The following is an 18243-nucleotide window of genomic DNA, read 5'->3' on the forward strand; positions in this document are numbered from 1 at the left end:
CTCTCTCTCTCTCTCTCTCTCTCTCTCTCTCTCTTAACTTTTTATTGATTCTTTGTGAATTTCACATCATGCACCCCGGTCCCACTCATCTCGAAGTTTCTCCATATCCACCTCTGCCCTCCCCCGAAAAAAGAAAAAAAATCTCTCCATGGAAGTTGTAGTGTGTCACACCACATACCCTTTTGCCCAAACAGCTTTACTCGCAAATGTTCATTGCAGTGAGTCATTGGGCTGGTTCACAGCCTCCGGCTTCTGCTACACCATCAATACTGGAACCTCAATGGGACTCCTCTCAGATATCCTGTTGTTGCCCTGTGCCATGGAGATCCTATAGCTTTGGTCCTGCAGGACCAGCCCCTTCACACTTTCCCAGTAGTTCATAGACAGGGTAGATGTTGGGGTGGGCCAGCTCAGTGCCCAGGATCTGGGCCTGGGTGGTAGCTGAGTTTGTCTGCCGGGCAGTTCTCCCATACCACTCCAGCAAGGGGTGGGGCCAGCTGTCTCCTGTGCTCACACCACCAGGGCCTACTGGCCCTCCTGCCGCAGGCGACTAAAGATGGAACAGCTAAGACAATTTTTAAGGCAAAACAAGTAAGCCCTGTTCTGTTTTAAATTACGTGTGTGTGCATGTGTTGAACAACTTGCACAAGTTAGTTCTTTCCTTCCCCCATGTGGGATTTGGTTATTAGACTCAGGTTGTCAGGCTTAACAGATAGCACCTTTATTGGCTGAACCATCCTGCCAGTCTAAAGGCTTTTAAAATAATAGCTTTAACAGGTACAGAAAAATTGAGGAAGTCTCTATGGAGACTTCTCATATTCCCACCCAGTGTCTCTTGATGTTGCCATCTTTCAGCCACTGTAACTAATGAGCCAATATTGTTACATTGTTATAACTCATTTTATTTCCTTTGTGTGGTTTTAGCTTTTAGTTATTATTGTTGTTGTTATTTGAGCTAAGGTATTACTAGGTAGCCTACACTGGCTTCTAACATGGTGATTCTCCTGCCTCAGTCTATTAAGCGCTACCACACCTAACCAGGAGTGGCTAGTATTTTTACCTAATGTCTTTTTGGGGGGTTCCAGAGTTTATCCAGTGAACCACTTTACATTTTATCTTAACCTCTGCTTACATTTTTTATTGGATATTTTATTTATTTACATTTCCGATGTTATTCTGCTTACTTTTTAATGGTCTAGATAGTTTAATGGTTGGACTTCCCTTGGTTTTTATGACAAAGTTTCATTTTGTGTTTTGAAACCAAGGTCTAGCTGTTTTGATACCAAGAAAAATTTTCAATAGTCTGTTCTGATTTGCTTCTAATGCTAACAGAATCACCTAGATCAGTAGTAGCTAGAGTTAAAGCTCTAGTATTTTCCATATCTTTTACCTAACTCAATTTTACTACTACTGTAGTGTGAACACCAGGATTGGCCAATAGTGTAACACTCTGTTGCACTTCGCTCTGCTCCTCAGAGTCAGCTTGTAGCCCGCAGGTACTTTTCACCTTGCATAACAAGTTGGCACTTCAACTTGATCAACATTTTCTTTGAAGTCACTAACTCCTACTGTAGGTTCAGGATGAGCTCCAGTCCCCAAATGGAAAACAGCCACCAAGATGTGGACAAGACGTGAGCTGGGGAGATGGCTCAGTCACTGAAGTGCTTGCCTTGCAAGCTAAATTCAATCCTCAGAAGCCACATTAAAAATCCAGGGTGGTGGCATGTACTCGTAACCCCAGCATGGGGCATCTGAACACTAGTGAAGGATGTCTGGGATTTCTTGGTCAGCTAGCCTAGCTAAACTGAATTGGCAAGTCCCAGTGAGACTCTGTTTTAAAAAACAAAACAAAACAAAACAAAACAAAACAAAACAAAACGGTAGGGCTGGTTCGTGGCTCAGTGAGGAATGGTGTTTGATCCATGAGTCCTACTTTATAGAAAGATAGAACCAACTCCCTACGGTTGTCCTTTGATTCTCACAAAACACTGTGGCATAAGCATATATACAATAAATAAATAAATAAATAAATAAATAAATATTGTATAATATATACAATAAATAAATGTTTGTTAGTTTTAAAAAGAGTCAGGCCATGGTGGCCCATGCCTCTAATCCCAGCACTTGGAAGGCAGAGGCAGGTGGATCGCTGAGATCTCTAGTTTGATTTCCAGGACAGCCAAGGTTACACAGAGAAACTCTCTTGTTGTTTTTTTTTTTTTAAAAGAATACAAATAATATATAATATATGTGATGTGTGATATGAAATGTATAATATACATTGTATATTGCATAACACATAATATATCATATAATATATACTATACATAGTATATATGTGATCACTATATATAACATATGAAACAATCACTATATATGTATGATATATGACATACTATATACCGTATGTGATATGTGTTATATGATATACAGTATACTATATACTACATATCGAAAGCTAGAGTGGTGGCTCAGCACCTAAGAGCACTTGCTACTCTTGTGAGGGACCCAAGATGGGTTCCTAGCATCTATATCAGGTATCTCACTCCAGTTCCAGGGGATCTGACACTTTCTTCTGGACACACACACACACACACAAAATGGCTGAAAAACAAGAAAAACCATTACACAGTATTTCTGTGTATCCCATACTGGCCTCAAACTCACTGGTCATCCTACTGCCTCAGCCTTTCCAGTAGTGGGATCTTGGGTGTGTACCACCATGCCCAGCTCAACTTTAACACGTCAGTATTGGTTTTGTAGATGATTGCTCAATTTGGGTGTTTCTTTTTGGGTGTTTCTTTTTGGGTGTTTCTTGTGAGGATCTGAGTTCTCAGGGGGAAGTTTACAGAGATAAAGTGTCAGGTTTTTGTTTTTTTTTCTTTTTCGAGACAGGGTTTCTCTGTATAACCCTGGCTGTCCTGGAACTCACTCTGTAGACCAGGCTGGCCTCAAATTTAGAAATCTGACTGCCTCTGCCTCCCAAGTGCTGGGATTAAAGGCATGCACCACCACTGCCTGGCTCAAAGTGTCAGTCTTATTATATCAGAACTAAGCAATGTGGTATCAACATGGCTTGAGGTGGACTGTCAGATTTCTCTGGGGGCGGGGATGGGGATGGGGAAGGAACCAAAAGGGGTTTGGGAGGGGGATTGGAGATACAGTTCATTGTTCAAGTCTTTCCCAGCACCCAAGAAATTCTGGGTTTGATCCCTAGCTCTGCATTAAAACAGGTGTGACAGTGTACACCTCTAAAGGCAGCACCTGAGAGGTGGAGGCCGGAGGAGCACAAGTTCAAGGTCATCCTTGGTTACATAGTATGTTCAAAGCTTGCCTTGGCTGCAGAAAACCATCCCAGAGAGGGGGCAGGGTTACTAAAGGAATGCAAGTGTAAGACGGGAGTAGTACTGGTCCACAGGGTGTCACAATACCTAGTGGGAGAACCCACAAGAACAGTGGTCTCAAAGGGCAGTAGTTAAGTTCCAGGTTAACTGCTTCAACTCAGCTTTTTAGGTTTTGAACTGCCTGGTGGTGGTGGCACATGGCTTTAATCCCAGCCCTTGGGAGGCAGAGGCAGGTGTATCACTGAGTTTGAGACTAGCCTAGTCTACAGAGCTACACAGTGAAGCCCTGTCTTGAAAAACAAAACAAAACAAAACAAAACAAAACAAAACAAAACAAAATGAAACAAAGCAAAACAAGTCTTTGGACTAATCTTGGCAGAGACATCCCCAGAATAAAGCACAAGGTTGTCTGGTGTGTGATTTGGTTTTCTTTCTTCTTTTTCTTTCGGGCAGGATGTTGAGGGAGGCCCGGGGGTGGGGATGCAGAGTTCACCCTGTAGCTCTAGCTGGCTTACAACTCTTATTATGTATACCAGGCTGTCCTTGAACTCACAAAGATCCTCCTGCCTCTGCTTCCCAAATGCTGAGAGTAAAAGTATGCATCACCACACCCAGCTGCACACATATTATTTATAGAAGTAGCAACCATGTGACATGAAATCTATCTGTCTATCTATCTATCTATCTATCTATCATCTATCTATCTATCTATCTATCATCTATCTATCTATCTATCATCTATCTATCTATCTATCATCTATCTACCTATCTATCTATCTATCTATCTATCTATCTATCTATCTATCTATTATCTATCTATCTATCATCTATCTATCTATCATCTATCTATCTATCTATCTATCTATCTATCTATCTATCTATCTAGTTTTTTAGGACATGCTATCCTTTCAAAGCCCTGGCTGTCCTGGAACTCACTCTGTAGACCAGGCTGGCCTCAAACTCAGAGAGATGCCTTTGCCTCATCAGTGTTGGGATTGAAGGTGTGTGCCACCACCACCAGTATATGAAAATTTAAGTATATAGTTCAGAGGCATTTTCTATATACACAGACACAGCATTGTACAACTACCATCTCTGCTTAGTTAAAGACATTTTCTTTTTTAAAGACTTAATTATTTCTGTTTTCTGTATATGTGTGTTTTGCTTCATTATGTTTGTGCTCCTGCGTGCACGGTGCCTGCGAAGGTCAGAGGAGAGCACTGGGTCCCCTACAGCTGTGAATCACTATGTGGGTGCTGAGAACCTGGATCCTCTGGAATTGCAACCAGTGTTCTTAACTTCTGAGCCATCACTCCGCCCTCCTTTTCATTGTCACAAAGAACACTCCATACCCACCAACAGTCCATCCTGTGTCTTTCTCCCCTCAGTCCCTGGCAACCACCAATTTGCTTTTTTCCTCTACAGATGTATTTATTCTAGATGTTTAATATAAATGAAGTTTTTGTAACGTGAGACCTGTTTTTGTCTGGCTTCTTTCGGTGGTAGAATGCATTTGAGGGTCATCCCTGAGGTGGCATGTACCCACTCATCCCTGCTGACGGCTCATATTCCATTGTATATGCACCACACTTTGTTTATGCACTCCGTCATTAAAGAACATCTGGGCTCTCTCCACCTTAGGGCTATGTCAATAGTGTTGCGACGAACATTACTGTAAGAGTGTTTGCTTGAGGATCTGATTTCAGCCCTTTGATGGCTGGTAATGCATGATCGAATTTTTAAAAATGGAGTTATTGTTTCAGAACCCTATTACATCTCCGAGTATGAACCGAGTCCTGCCAGAAGGGAGTTCTTTCTGTCTGGGACCGAGCTCATGTGAACATCTGTAAATAGGCCTGATAAAGACACGGTGCACAAATATCAAGCTCACACATGACAAGAAACCAGGAAAGAGAGTTAAGACTCGCAATGCAAATATATAAAGAGGGCTAGATGCAAATATCTATAAAGCATCAAATTGAGTCTTGCCTACAGGTTCTTCAGAAGGTTCTCCAAGCATGGGAGAGGGAGAACTGGTGTATCTGTTACCTTCTTATCGCTGTGACAAAATAGCAGGTAGAAGCAACTTGAGGAAGGAAAGGCTTGTTTGGGCCACAGCTCATGCTACGTGGAAAGTTCTGGGGGCGGAAGTACAAGCAGGCTGGTTACATTGCGTGCACAGTCAGGAAGAAATGACTGCTGGCGTTCAGCTCACTGTATCCTGTTCTCTGTCTCACATTGTAGGATAGTGCTATCGATTCTGTATTGAGGGCTGGTCTTTCCTCTTCAGTTAAAGCTCTCTGGAAGGTCCCTCAGAAACAGTCACACCCAGAGATGTGTGATTCTTTATCTGGGCAAGGTGACGTGAAGAATAACTGCTCCCACCGATTGAACTACAAATAATGCGAAAAGGAGCCTGGGACTCATACTGACCATGCGCGCAGCCGAGGTGAGGCCGCCCTGAGGCGCGGCAGGTTACATGGGAGAATTGTCTTTTCCAAGCTTGTTCCTCACGACACCACATGACCCTGGATCTCTAGAACCTCTCTGATGTTCAGAGTCCACTCTGAGTGCTGAGAACATGAGCGTGCTACAGAGGCCTGGAAACTACATCACATGACCAGCAAGCAGAGGGGCTGGAACAACATCTCTGTAGTCCAGGGTTCATAGGGCTGGCCCTGAAGACAGTGGCTTTTTCCCAGCAGGGACTGAGTGTTTTCTTCTTTAGGCTGAGTGTGTGGAGCAAACAGAAGGAAGACTTCAAAGGACACCAGGGTGCCTAGGTAACCCTGAGTTAGGTGACATGCCTGTCTGTGGCTTTTCAATGAGGAGAAACAGACTTGGTAGGAGAAGAGAGACATCAGGACAGAAAAAATAAATGTACATGGGGTTACATTTCTTTTTTAATCTTTTTAAGATTTTAATTTTTATTTATGTGTATGACTATTTTTGCCTACATGTATGTATGTGTACCGTTTATGCCTGGAGGTCAGAAGAGGGCACCAGATCCCCTAGAATTGGAGTTATAGACAGTTGTGAGCCACCATGTGGGTGCTGGGAACCCAGGTCCTCTGGAAGAACAGCCAGTGCTCTTAACCACTTAGTCAACCCTCCAGCCCTCTGGGGGTTAATTGTGTCCCATCTTCCCTTTTTCCCCCTTCTTTCTCCCTCCTTCTTTCTCTTTACATTGGCACGAGCACTTTCTTTTCTGAGAAGAAGCAGTTAAATCCCCATACAATTAAGGGTCTGTGAGAGAATGATGGAGTGAACACAATGGAATTAAAATTTAACTGGTTTGTTACTAAAATGCAGGAATCTGTAGCCTTGGCAAGTCACTGTATAGAAAGACCATGCTGGCCTCAGACTCAGAGAGATTGGCTTGCCTCTCTTCCTGTGTGCTGAAATTAAAGGTGTGTGCATTCACACCTGGCCTTACTTTTTTATTTTTACTTTTTTGAAACAGTCTTATGCAAGAGGGCTAGGCTGCCTTCAAACTCATCACAGAGGTGACAATTAACTTGAGCCCCTGATCCTCCACCTCCCTGGTACTAGGATTATAGACATGTGCCGGCATGCCTTCTTACATGGTGCAGAGGACTCAGCCCGTGGCTTCTGCTGACTAACTCACATTCTCAATCCCACTCCAGAATCCTAACCTCCATCATCCAAATAGATCCGAACAGTGGGAACTTTTCTGTCCTACTTATACTTTTCTTATATTTTTTAAGAGTTTTGCCATGAAGAGATGGTATTTCTTCAGACAAGAGCAAAATGCTACCTCTTGTGAACTGCCTGAACTGCAGGACGCATGAGCTCCCAGCAGCCTGCCTGGCAGCTCCCGGCTGGGCACTGGGCTTTCTGTGGGGCTCTCTCAGCCCTCTTCTGCCTTCCGTGAACCTCTCTCCTGGCTCACCCATCCAGTCCTGCTCCCAGCAGGCACTTGGAACTTTTCAGTAATCACAGGAGGGCCAGCTTGAAGAGCTTTACAAATAAATGGTTCTGGAGAAAGAGCCTTGGCTCCCTCTTTCAGGTAGATAAGACTCAAAAGTCATGGACACCGGTGCAGCCTGCAGAGCTGGGCAATTGCCCAGGTTTCACAGGCCTGTTCTCTCTCCACCATGGGGAGACTGCTGTAGGCCAGTCAGGAAACTGCTCTTGGCCATCAGCCTGCAAGAGGCTTCCAGAGTCCTGGGGAGATGGATTGTGTGTGGCCCATACTGTCCCCAGAGACTCACAAGAGTACGTATCTCCTGAACTCTTCCGTGGTGCTACATGGTGCTGATCCTGTCTGTGCACAAATTCACTTCCTGGGGGCCAGCCTAGGCTACACTGCATGAGAAACAAAACAAAACAAAACAAAACAAAACAAAACAAAACAAAACAAAGCATGGGCATGCCAGGCTTGCAAGCCTTAACCCCAACACCTGGGAGGTAGAGGGAGAAGGGTCAGGAGGTCAGGGTCGTCCTTGGCTATATGAGGTGTTTAAGGCCATCTTGGTTACATGAGATCCTGTGTCAAGAAAAGAAACCCAAAAATAAATAAGCAAGCAAACAAAAACCAAAGAAACGGAATAGGAAGAAGCTGGTGAGATGGTTCACACGTAATCTCCCCATTCAAGAGATGAAGGTAAAAGGACTGCCAATAATTTGGGGTCACAGCCAGAGCTACATAGTGAGTGGGAACACGCCAGTTAAGTAGCACTCTTCCATGGCCTCTGCATCAGCTCCTGCCTCCAGGTTCCTGTCCTGCTTGAGTTCCTGTCCATATAGAAGTGTAAACCAAATAAGCCTTTTCCTCCCCAAGCTGCTTATGGTCATGGTGTTTCATGACAGCAATAGTAAGCCTAACTCAGTAGAGTAACTAGCACGCAGGAAGGTCTGTGTTAGACCTCCCTAGGACCGTATAAAACCTCCCAACACCAGGGAGGTAAAGGTAGAACATCCAAAACTCAAGGATATCCATAGCTACATATTAAGTCTGAGGACAGCCAGGGATACACAAAACCCTATCTCAAAAAGAGAGAACGGAAAGATGGGATAAAGAGAGGAAGAAAGAGAAAGCAGAAAAAGAAAAGGAGAAAAACTGAGGCTCAGGAAAATGTAGTAGCAGGTCTAGAAGCTTGTACAATCAGGTGCGCTTAGCCACCGTTGGCTCCCTGCCTCAAATAGCCGGCAAGAGTGCAGCTTCCTTCTTGTAAGTGGCCTTGCTAAGGCCCCACAGACAGTTAGGTAATAATCCAAGGCAGACACATTATAACCGTGGCTTTGGAGAACACTTGTGCAGACTTCTCCCTTCTCAGGCGTGACAGAGCCCTGCCCCCACCTCTGTCCTGACTTAAATGGGCAGTTTTTTTGGCCCTTAAACAGAGAAAAGAGAACCTCAGGGAAGTCACGTCTCACGTCCCAGATGAGGAGTGTCTAATGCAGAAAAGGTTTGTGATGAGGGTTTGAGTGACACTGACAGAGAGGCTTTTCAGCCCTCACATTCAAAGATGCTTCAAGTCTGAGCCTACCAGATATTGACTGGGGAGAGGCAATGATGGGCATCAAGTTGATACCTCTGCACTCCTAGAGACAGATGCTTTTAAAACCTTGGAGCACCCACTAGGGGCTATGCTTCTGAGCATTCTCATCTGGTGCCAAGAATGAGTGTAGTGTTTGAGAGGCTCCCTGGGGACTTCTGGAAATGGGAAGACAAGCCTCTTGCAGTCAGAATGTAGCTGTCTTTGAACTAAAACTGAAACACTTTCTGGCTGCCCGGGTCAGATGCTGTAGATACCAAGAATAATGGCCAGTCCTGTCCTTGGATGGAACTAGTTATATCCAGCCCCAGGGCAGTGGTGCTAAAGTAGTAAGACACATACAGAACATGGGAGCCCAGGGAAGGACCTAGGGTTGGGAACACCCCCCCCCACAAACATACACACACACCACACACACAGACAGAGAGAGAGAGAGAGAGAGAGAGAGAGAGAGAGAGAGAGAGAGAGAGAGAGAGATTTTACAGGATTGTTTTGGTTTTGTGTTTTTTCCCCTTTCTAGTTGCAAGAAGGATTCTAGTAAACTGTGGGGCCCACACTCATGGCCCCAGAATGTCTCTGAGTGTCTCATTGTGAAGGTCCACATACACTGAACCCTGGCAGTCAGCATTAGTTGGAAGGTGTAGAGAGAATAGCAGAGCTTCCTAGGGCCCATAGGGCAACTAGGAAGTCTTGGCTGCTCATTTGTCAGCATTGAGTAACCACAGGGCCTCCTGAGACTGAGACATTTTCCTGGACCTCTCCCTATCTTCCTCTTTCAAGACCAAGCTGAGGTTTGCACAGAAGCCACAGTTGAATGACTGTTACTGGTTTAACTGTTGCTTGTTCACTGTCTCCCCTGCTTCTGCCTTGTCCAGGCACTGGGGTCCCAGGCACATGGCTACATCGGTCTGCTTCCCCTGGTTCTCCAGCTTAGGCAGAGGGCCACTGCCTGCCCCTGCAGTCAAGGCAGGAATCTCAGTGTTAGGCATCATCAGCCTGGCCTCAATCTTCACGTCCTCTCCCGGGCCCTGGATGTCTCCTGTCACATCTTCTATTGTCTTCCATGGCTCCAGTTGTCCTTCTCCTCCAGAATGAGTGAAGGAGACTGCCTATCCTGTTTCTGATGAGTTCCCAGCATGTAGCACCATGCCTGGTACCCCGAGGCTCAAAAAACATTGCTGACTGAATTAGAAAATCCCTACAATCCCATGTCCTTAACATAGAGCTGTCTTCCCTCCTGCAAGTGGCAGTCTTTCCTCAGCTCCCACATTCTACCCGGACTACTGAGGAGTCTGACTGGGCGACCGTCTACCTCGTTTCCATTCCATTTAATTCATTCTAAAGTGCCCACCTATCCTGTGCAGAATCCTTCCTTTCTCTGGCTCCCTGCCTCTCATCAATGAATGGCAACTATATAATTTATCAGCTTAATCTGGATACCCAGCGGAGAGGGAAAGGAAGACACGCAAAACCACAAAAGCTTGTGGTGATGTTACATAAACTACAGATGAGAGAATGGCCCAGGGCGAGGTCCGAGCGGGAAATCGCAGAGTCGATGAGGACGGGATAACACATCACCGGCCCCTCCGAGTCATGCTGAGTCTCTAGCTGACCATGAGCTGTTTCCTGTCCCTTATACTTCAGGCTCCTTAAAGACCAGGACCATACCTAATTTATCTTGGTACCCCTAGTACTTGGTACCTCAGTATCTAGTACAGGACATATCCTATTTAATCACTCAATGAGTATTTATTGAAGGGAGGAATCAAGAGGATTCAATGAATTAATGAAAAGACAACCAAGGCTCCTGTGGTAGATAGAACAGATTAATTAATTATTATATATACGTATGTCCCAGGAACCCCACTGCAATGCTAAGGACACAGACTTTTGACCAGACATCAATACATAGGATTGATCTTTCAAGCCAGTCAGAGCAGAAGAGTCTGGAGTCTGAAAGATACTATAGAGTTCTGACTTAGCCAGTCTTTAGCTGTGTGCACCGGATTAAATCACACAACCTCTCTATGCCTCAACTTTGTCACCTGTCACATGGGGATTATAATAGTACCTATCTTGCAAGGCTGTCATGAGAATTCAATTTATGTATGTAAATGTAGTTCATACATGTTTGAAGTATGCATACATATTATTATTGTGAGTTAAGTCACATATACACATATACACAATACTGCTTAAGTGTCAGCCATTACGATGTTAGTGATGATGGCAATTCCTCTAATCTACCCAATTAGCTTCTTTCCTTGTGTCTACACTGTCTAATGGTGGAGTTGAGACACTAACTGTTATTAAGCAATGCTGCACAGAGTTGAGAGGGTCAGGGGGTGGGGCAGGGTGAGCTTTATTTCTTCCTGATCAAGAGCAGTTAGCAAAATTACAACAAAGCCTTGGAAAAGATCTCCCAGCACCAGGAAGAAAAAAATGGTTCTGAAGTTTCCTAGGAAAAGCTCATTATCCTGTAAATGACTTTGTAAGAGACAAAATAAACCTCTGAGAAGCATTTGTCATTCTGCAAACAAACAGTCCAGGGAGCTTTGATGTGGTTTTCTGCTGGGATTTCCCAAGAGGGAAACGGAATTTGAATGGGTTGCTCACAGAAAGGGGAATCAGAATGGTCCCCAAATCGTGTGGAAAGATGCTGGGGTTCACCCCGAAACACAGCTACAGGGAGACAGATTAACAAAGCTCCCAGGGTATCAAGGGCTGCTTGACCTCCTGGATTTTACTTGGAGATATTCACCCCTCCCTCTCCCCCTGAGATTTCCTCCATTCCCAGCGACCCTGGCTGCCTTAATATATGCCTGCAAAAATTTCTCTCTATCCAGAGGAGAATCTGCAGATTGTAAGGTTTCAAATGGCTGAACATACCTGAGTTTCAGAGTCTTCATCTGAAAGCTGAGTGATAACAGACTTTCTAAAAGCAGATGACACAGACACAGATGTACTGATTTGGCAATTTGACAGTAGGAATTTCAATACCTGTGCTTGGCTAATCTGAAGGTTTATGTAATTACAGACTTGATTTCTACTTTCTAAATCATTTATGGATGATAAAGCAAACCCAGGAGTAGCGGTGCTCACCTTTAGTCCCAGCGCTCAGGAGGCAGAGGCAGGTGGATATCTGTGAGTTTGAGGCCAGCCTGGTCTATGGAGCAAGTTCCAGAACATCAAGAGCTACACAGAGAAACCCTGTGTTGAAAAACAAAACAAACAAAAATGACAAAGCAAAGAAGAAAACCCCAACGGAGTAAGTAAACCCAAAGTGAAGCAGATGAGACAGTATCAAATATGAAATATATACACAGAAAAGAAGGCAAAGATGAAAACCTTACGGTCTGAGTTTTTTGAGACAGAATTTCTCTAAGTAGAGCAGGCTGGGCTTGAACTTGAGACTTATCCTGTCTTGATATTTCAAGTACCTGGAATGACAGATATGTGCCACCATAACCAAGTACTCATGTATCCCTATGTTTAAAAACAAAATTCAAGAACATTCTTTTTATTTCCTCACTTGGGAGGCAGAGACAGGGGCGGTCAGGAATCAAGGTCATCCTTAGTTAAGTCAGGTGTTCAAGACCAGCCTGTTTCAAAAGAATAGAAAATAAAAATGTAAAAAGCAACTGTATATAGTATAGTGTATTCATTTAGAAGAAATATTTACAATAGTGTAATATCCAACTGTGTTAAATACATATGTAAAAAGATATGGAAGACTATTAAGAGAAAACATGGGAACAGAGGGGCTGGCTCCATTGTAGAATGGTTGTCTAACATGTATGAATCCCTGAATTCACACCCAGCACTATAAGAGCATGAGAGAGCAGACATCTTGAAGTACAAAACCATTTCTGATTATGGCTCAAATTCCAGAAGCCATAAAGAAACAAATTAAGAAATATAAACCAGGTGTGGTAGTTTGAATGAGAACGGCTTCCATAAGGTCAAATATTTGAATGCTTAGTCATCAGGGAGTGGAGTGGTTTGAAAGGATTAGGAGGTATGGCCTTGTTGGAGTAGGAGTGGCCTTGTGGGAGGAAGGGGTGGGCTTTGAGGTTTTCAAGGGCCCACATCAGGCCCAGTCACCCTTCTCTTGGCCTGAGGATCTGATGTAGCTCTCAGCTACTGTTCTGTAGACATTCACGCAGCCATGATGATTATGGACTATTGCAGCTGTAAGCAGGCCCCCAGTAAAATGGTTTCTCTTGTAAGAGTAACCTTGATGATGGTGTCTCCTCACAGTAATGGAACAATGAGTAAGACACCAGGGAAAACAAATTCTACAAACCCTGAGGAAGGAAGGCTTCAAGACAAATGACCAACCGAGGGGAAGAATTTTCAACTCGGTTGACAGACAAGGGATAATCTTCATGAGACATAAAAAGACCCAACAACTGGATAGAAAGGTATTTGCAGGAAATGGTGGAAAAGGACATCTTAACAGCTTCTTCTGTTAAGAAAAGATATAACCAAAATGAGATAAACGCAAATGGAAACTACCCAGAGACTTGATTTTTCACTTCTCAGATTAAAAACAACCCAGGAGTTCTAGATCAGTGCCAGGGAGGATGTGGGTCCCTCATGCCTGCTGAGGAGAAGGCAACAAGCCTAAAAGTGCATGAACTTTTTTATCGTAGGAACAGCATTGCAATGAAGTTTTTCTGTGTATGTCGGCACCTGAGCAAAAAGTATGTACACAGTTTCTCATTGCATTGTTTGTAGTAGAAAAAGATACCTACCAGTACACAGCTAAATACATGATGACGTAGCTATGGGATGGCCCTACATCCATCAGTGTACTGGTTTAGACAGATCTTAAAGACACAGTGTTTCCAGGTGTGGTGTATGCCAGTAATCTTAGCACTAGGGAGGCAGAGAGAAGAGGACTGCAGGGTCTAGCCTGTGCTACATGCCGCGACTCTGTCTCAACGAGTGTGGCAGGACTAGAGGTCGGGAGAGAGGATGTAGCTCAGTTGACAGAGTGTTTGCCTTGCATCGTGAAGCCCTAGGTTTTATTTCCAGTATGGAATAAACTAGGCATGGTAGCACATGCCTATAATCCTAGAACTTGAGAAATGGAGGCAGGTGGCTCATTAAGTTCAAGGTCGTTTTCAGTTACGTGGTGAGTTTCAGAAAAATAAAAATATATAAAAATGAAATTTTGAACTATGGAAATATATTACTTGTTGAAGCTTTTGTTTCTGTTATTTATTCTAAATTATGTGCACGTGCATTTGTCTCTATGTGTGGGTATGTATAAGTGTGTGAAGGGGTCCCATGGAGACCAGAGGCATCAGGTTCCCCTGCAGATGGAGTTATAGTTGTTCACGAGTTACCAGATATAGGTGCTTAGACTAAACTTGGGGAGCAAGGCCTGGTGGGGCTACCTTTAATCCCAGCACTTGGGAGGCAAGGATAGGTGAATTTCTGAGTTTGAGGCCAGCCTGGTCTACAAAGTGAATTCTAGGACAGCCTGGTCTACAAATAGAAACCCTATCTTGAAAAACCAACCAAACAACCAAAACCAAAATCCAAAACTAACTAAACAAACAAAGAAAACAAAAACCCGTGAGGGCTCAGCTGGGTCCTTGGAGGAGCAGTCAGAGCTGTTAGACTGCATCGTTCCTCCGGCCCCTCATTAAAATTTCATTTTATTTTAAAATTAGATCTATTAATTTTGCTGTATGTGTATGAGCATTTCACCTGCATGTAAGTATGTGTACCAGGTCCTCTGCAAGAGCAACTGGTGTTCTTAATCACTGCACCTTCTCTCCAACTCCTCGTTCAAAGTAAATGAAAAATGTTATATGGCTAATTATGTGATGAAGGCCTCCTATATGCACATGCACAGACACGCACACACACACACACACACACACACACACACACAGAGAGAGAGAGAGAGAGAGAGAGAGAGAGAGAGAGAGACTGTCTATATATTAAATATAGAGCATCAAAATAATTAAGAGAAAATGGAAAAGAAGGTTAATACAGAGGAAAAAGAAGTGGGAGACACATCACTGTCTGTATAATACGGTACAAAGGTTAAAAATAAATATGGACACATATTGACCTAAAGCTCTGTGTATGTTTCAGAACTAGACTAATAAAATAACAAGAAGCAGATCCTACAAAAAGAAAACACAGATCTCCTTTAAGATAGCCATAGAAGAGCCGGCGGGATGATTGGATGATTTGGCAGCTTAATAAGCCATAGTGGACAAGAGGAACCAGGTCTCAGGACAGCGCTCCTCTCACCTCCCAGCCCCTCTGACATACACACATTGCACACACAACATGCCATAATAAAGTCAAACTGAGCAAACTATCCACAGATCAAACAAACAATAAATTCTAAAGCTAAAACATATGCAAACTGCAGGCTTAGTCCTTCCAAGGGCTGGAAACATGGCTCAGAGGTAAAAACACATACCTAGAACATGCGAGGCCCCGGGGTTGACCCTAGGGTAAAAAAATAAATCTTTAAAGTTGTGTGTGGTGGTGTATGCCTTTAATCTTAGCATCTGGGAAACAGAGTTCAAGGCCAACCTGGTCTACGTGGTGAGTTTAAGGACAGCCAAGGATATGTGGACAGTACAGACAGACCCTGTCTCAAAACAACAAAACAAAACTAACAAAAAACAAACAGGAAAAAAGCTTCTTTGCAAACTTTGATTTAACCCCCTTTCCTTACATACCTATAGAAAAGCCAGAACCTCACAACACAACATTTAAACAATACCTCCATCAAAGCACATCCTGCCCCAGCACCCTGGGCATGCTCCAGCCACCAACATGATTATCTACTAGGACTTTATTGGGCTCAAGATGTTCTTGAACAAAGATTTGCAAGATCTGGGACATCGTGGACAGGCTGTGCCTGAAGAGAGAAGGCAAGATGGTCAGTAGGAAGAAGGCAGTGTGCACCCGTGCGACTCTCGTGAGTGGGAACGCCTCTGTCCAGGTTCCCCGAACACAGTGATGCAGGGATCGATAAGTGTCAGGAACCATCACTGCAGGATATGGGCTTCACAAAAGAAGCCTAGACTACGTGAAAGTTGACTGGGCAAAGGGGCTCAGGTAAGGATGCTTGTCACAAATCCTGAGGACCTGGGTTCAATCCCTGGAACCCACATGGTGGAAGGAGAGAACCAGCTCCTGCAAATTGTCATGTGACCTCCATGTGCTATGGTGTGTGTGTGTGACTTTCTGTGTATCACATGTGTGGTAACATGTGTGGTAGTATCTACGGAGACTAGAAGATGTCAGATCCCATGGAGCTCGAGTTATAGGAGATTATGAATCACCCAGTGTGGGGACTTGGCATTGAACTTGTGTCCAGGTCCTCTGGAAGAGCAGCTAGCACTCTTGACTGCTTAGTTGTCTTTTTAGCCCTTTGCACTGTTCCTGGACAGGGCTTGAGTTCAGTTCCTAGCACCGACAACCTATAACCATCATAACTCTAGCTCCAGGAGATTTGATGTCTTCTTCTAGAATCCTAGGACACCTGCACTGACATGTGCACACACTCACACGGGCACACACATACATAAATGAATTCAAGAACTACAAAAAGAAAAGCCAGGCCACAGTGGTGCACAACTCTAATTCCAGTACTCAGGAGGCAGAGGCAGAAGGATCTCTGAGTAGACCAGTCTGGTCTACAGGTGAGTTCCAGGACAGCCAGGGCTGCACAGAGAAATCTTGTCTTGAAAAGCCAAAAATAGAAAAAAAATGATTTTGCCGGGCAGTGGTGGTGAACGCCTTTAATCTCAGTACTTGGGAGGCAGAGGCAGGCAGATTTCTGAGTTTGAGGCCAGCCTGGTCTACAGAGTGTGTTCCAGGACAGCCAGGACTACACGGAGAAACCCTGTCTTGAAAAACAAAAAACAAAACAAAACAAAAGATTTTAATCCCAGCATTTTGGAGGCAGAAGTGGAGGCAGACAGATCTCCAACTGAGTTCAAGGCCAGCCTGGACAACAGAGTAAGTGGGACAGCCAGGGCTACACAGAGAAACCCTGTCTTAGAAAAGAAAGAGACACAGACAGACAGACAGACAGACAGAGAGGGAGAAAGGGAGAGGGGGAGAGAGGGGGAGGGGGGGGGGGAGAGAGAGAGAGAGAGAGAGAGAGAGGTTAAGAAAATAAACAGTTACTTTGTATCTATTACCAGAGCCTTGTTCTTGAGTCTGGAAGTGAGTCTGGATTCAAAGGGGCAAAGCTTGTCTTAGGAAGTCGACCTAAGCTACGTAGATGACCTGGCTCTGATGAAGAGCCAGATAGGCCTGTGTCTTACCAAAGAGCACAGGGTATCTAACAAAGTAAGAGCTCTCACCAAAGGTGCCCATCCAAAATCCTTCATGACAAGGGCTTCAAACTTGCAGAGTCCCAATCCTGACTGGCAAGTGTCTAAGATCAGGTATGGACAGCTCTCTTGCCCTGAGACACTGTGCTTCAGAAGTAATCAAACAATAACAAACAAATGAAGCCGGCAGTGCATACCTGTAATCTCAGTACTCAAAAAACGAGAGGATCAGAATTGAAGGCCAGCCTTGGCTACATATGGAGTTTGAGGTTACACTGGGCTACAGAAGACCCTGCCTCAAACAAACAAACAAACAAACCAATAACAATAAAAATCCTAATATGTCTTATAGAGTGTCTAAAAATGGATACATTTAAGAAAAATAATAGCTTTTCCATACCTTAATATTCTAAAAAGAGTTTGTCTTTATTTTGAAACAGGGCCTTCTATAGTCTAAGCTGGCCTTGAACTCCTGATCCTTCTGCTTCTATCTCTCAAGTGCCAAGACTACAGGCATGCACTATCACTCCTGGTTTAGAGTTGAATTGGTTTATTTTAATTTGGAGCTAGACTATCATTTTGTAGCCCAAGCTAGCTTTCACCATTCCATTCTCCTGCCTTAAACTATCCAGTGCTGGACTCATAGACACCAGCCACTATGTTTATTTGTGTTAAAGAGTAAATTAAAATGCAGGAGGAGATTGCTGGATGATTAAAGGGCTTACCTCACAAGTGTGAGGATCAGTACTCCAGAGTTCATGGAAATGCCAGGCAGGCATAGCAACCCACTTATACTTCCAGTTTTGGAAGGTTGGAGACAAGGGTTTTCCAGAGCAAAGTGGTTATTGAGATTAACCAATCCACAAGCTCTGGGTTTGATTGAGAGACACTGCTTCAAGAATAAGATGGGAGAACTACAGAAGAGGACTTCCCATATCAATCTCCCTGGGTCTCCACACATGCTCACAACATGTGCCTTCACACATGCAAACATGAACATACACACAAAAATAAATAAAATGCTTCGAAAGTTAATTCATTCACTATTTGTAA

Source organism: Grammomys surdaster, unplaced genomic scaffold (assembly GCF_004785775.1).
Source record: "Grammomys surdaster isolate TR1022 unplaced genomic scaffold, NIH_TR_1.0 203, whole genome shotgun sequence".
In the NCBI taxonomy this organism is placed as follows: domain Eukaryota; kingdom Metazoa; phylum Chordata; class Mammalia; order Rodentia; family Muridae; genus Grammomys; species Grammomys surdaster.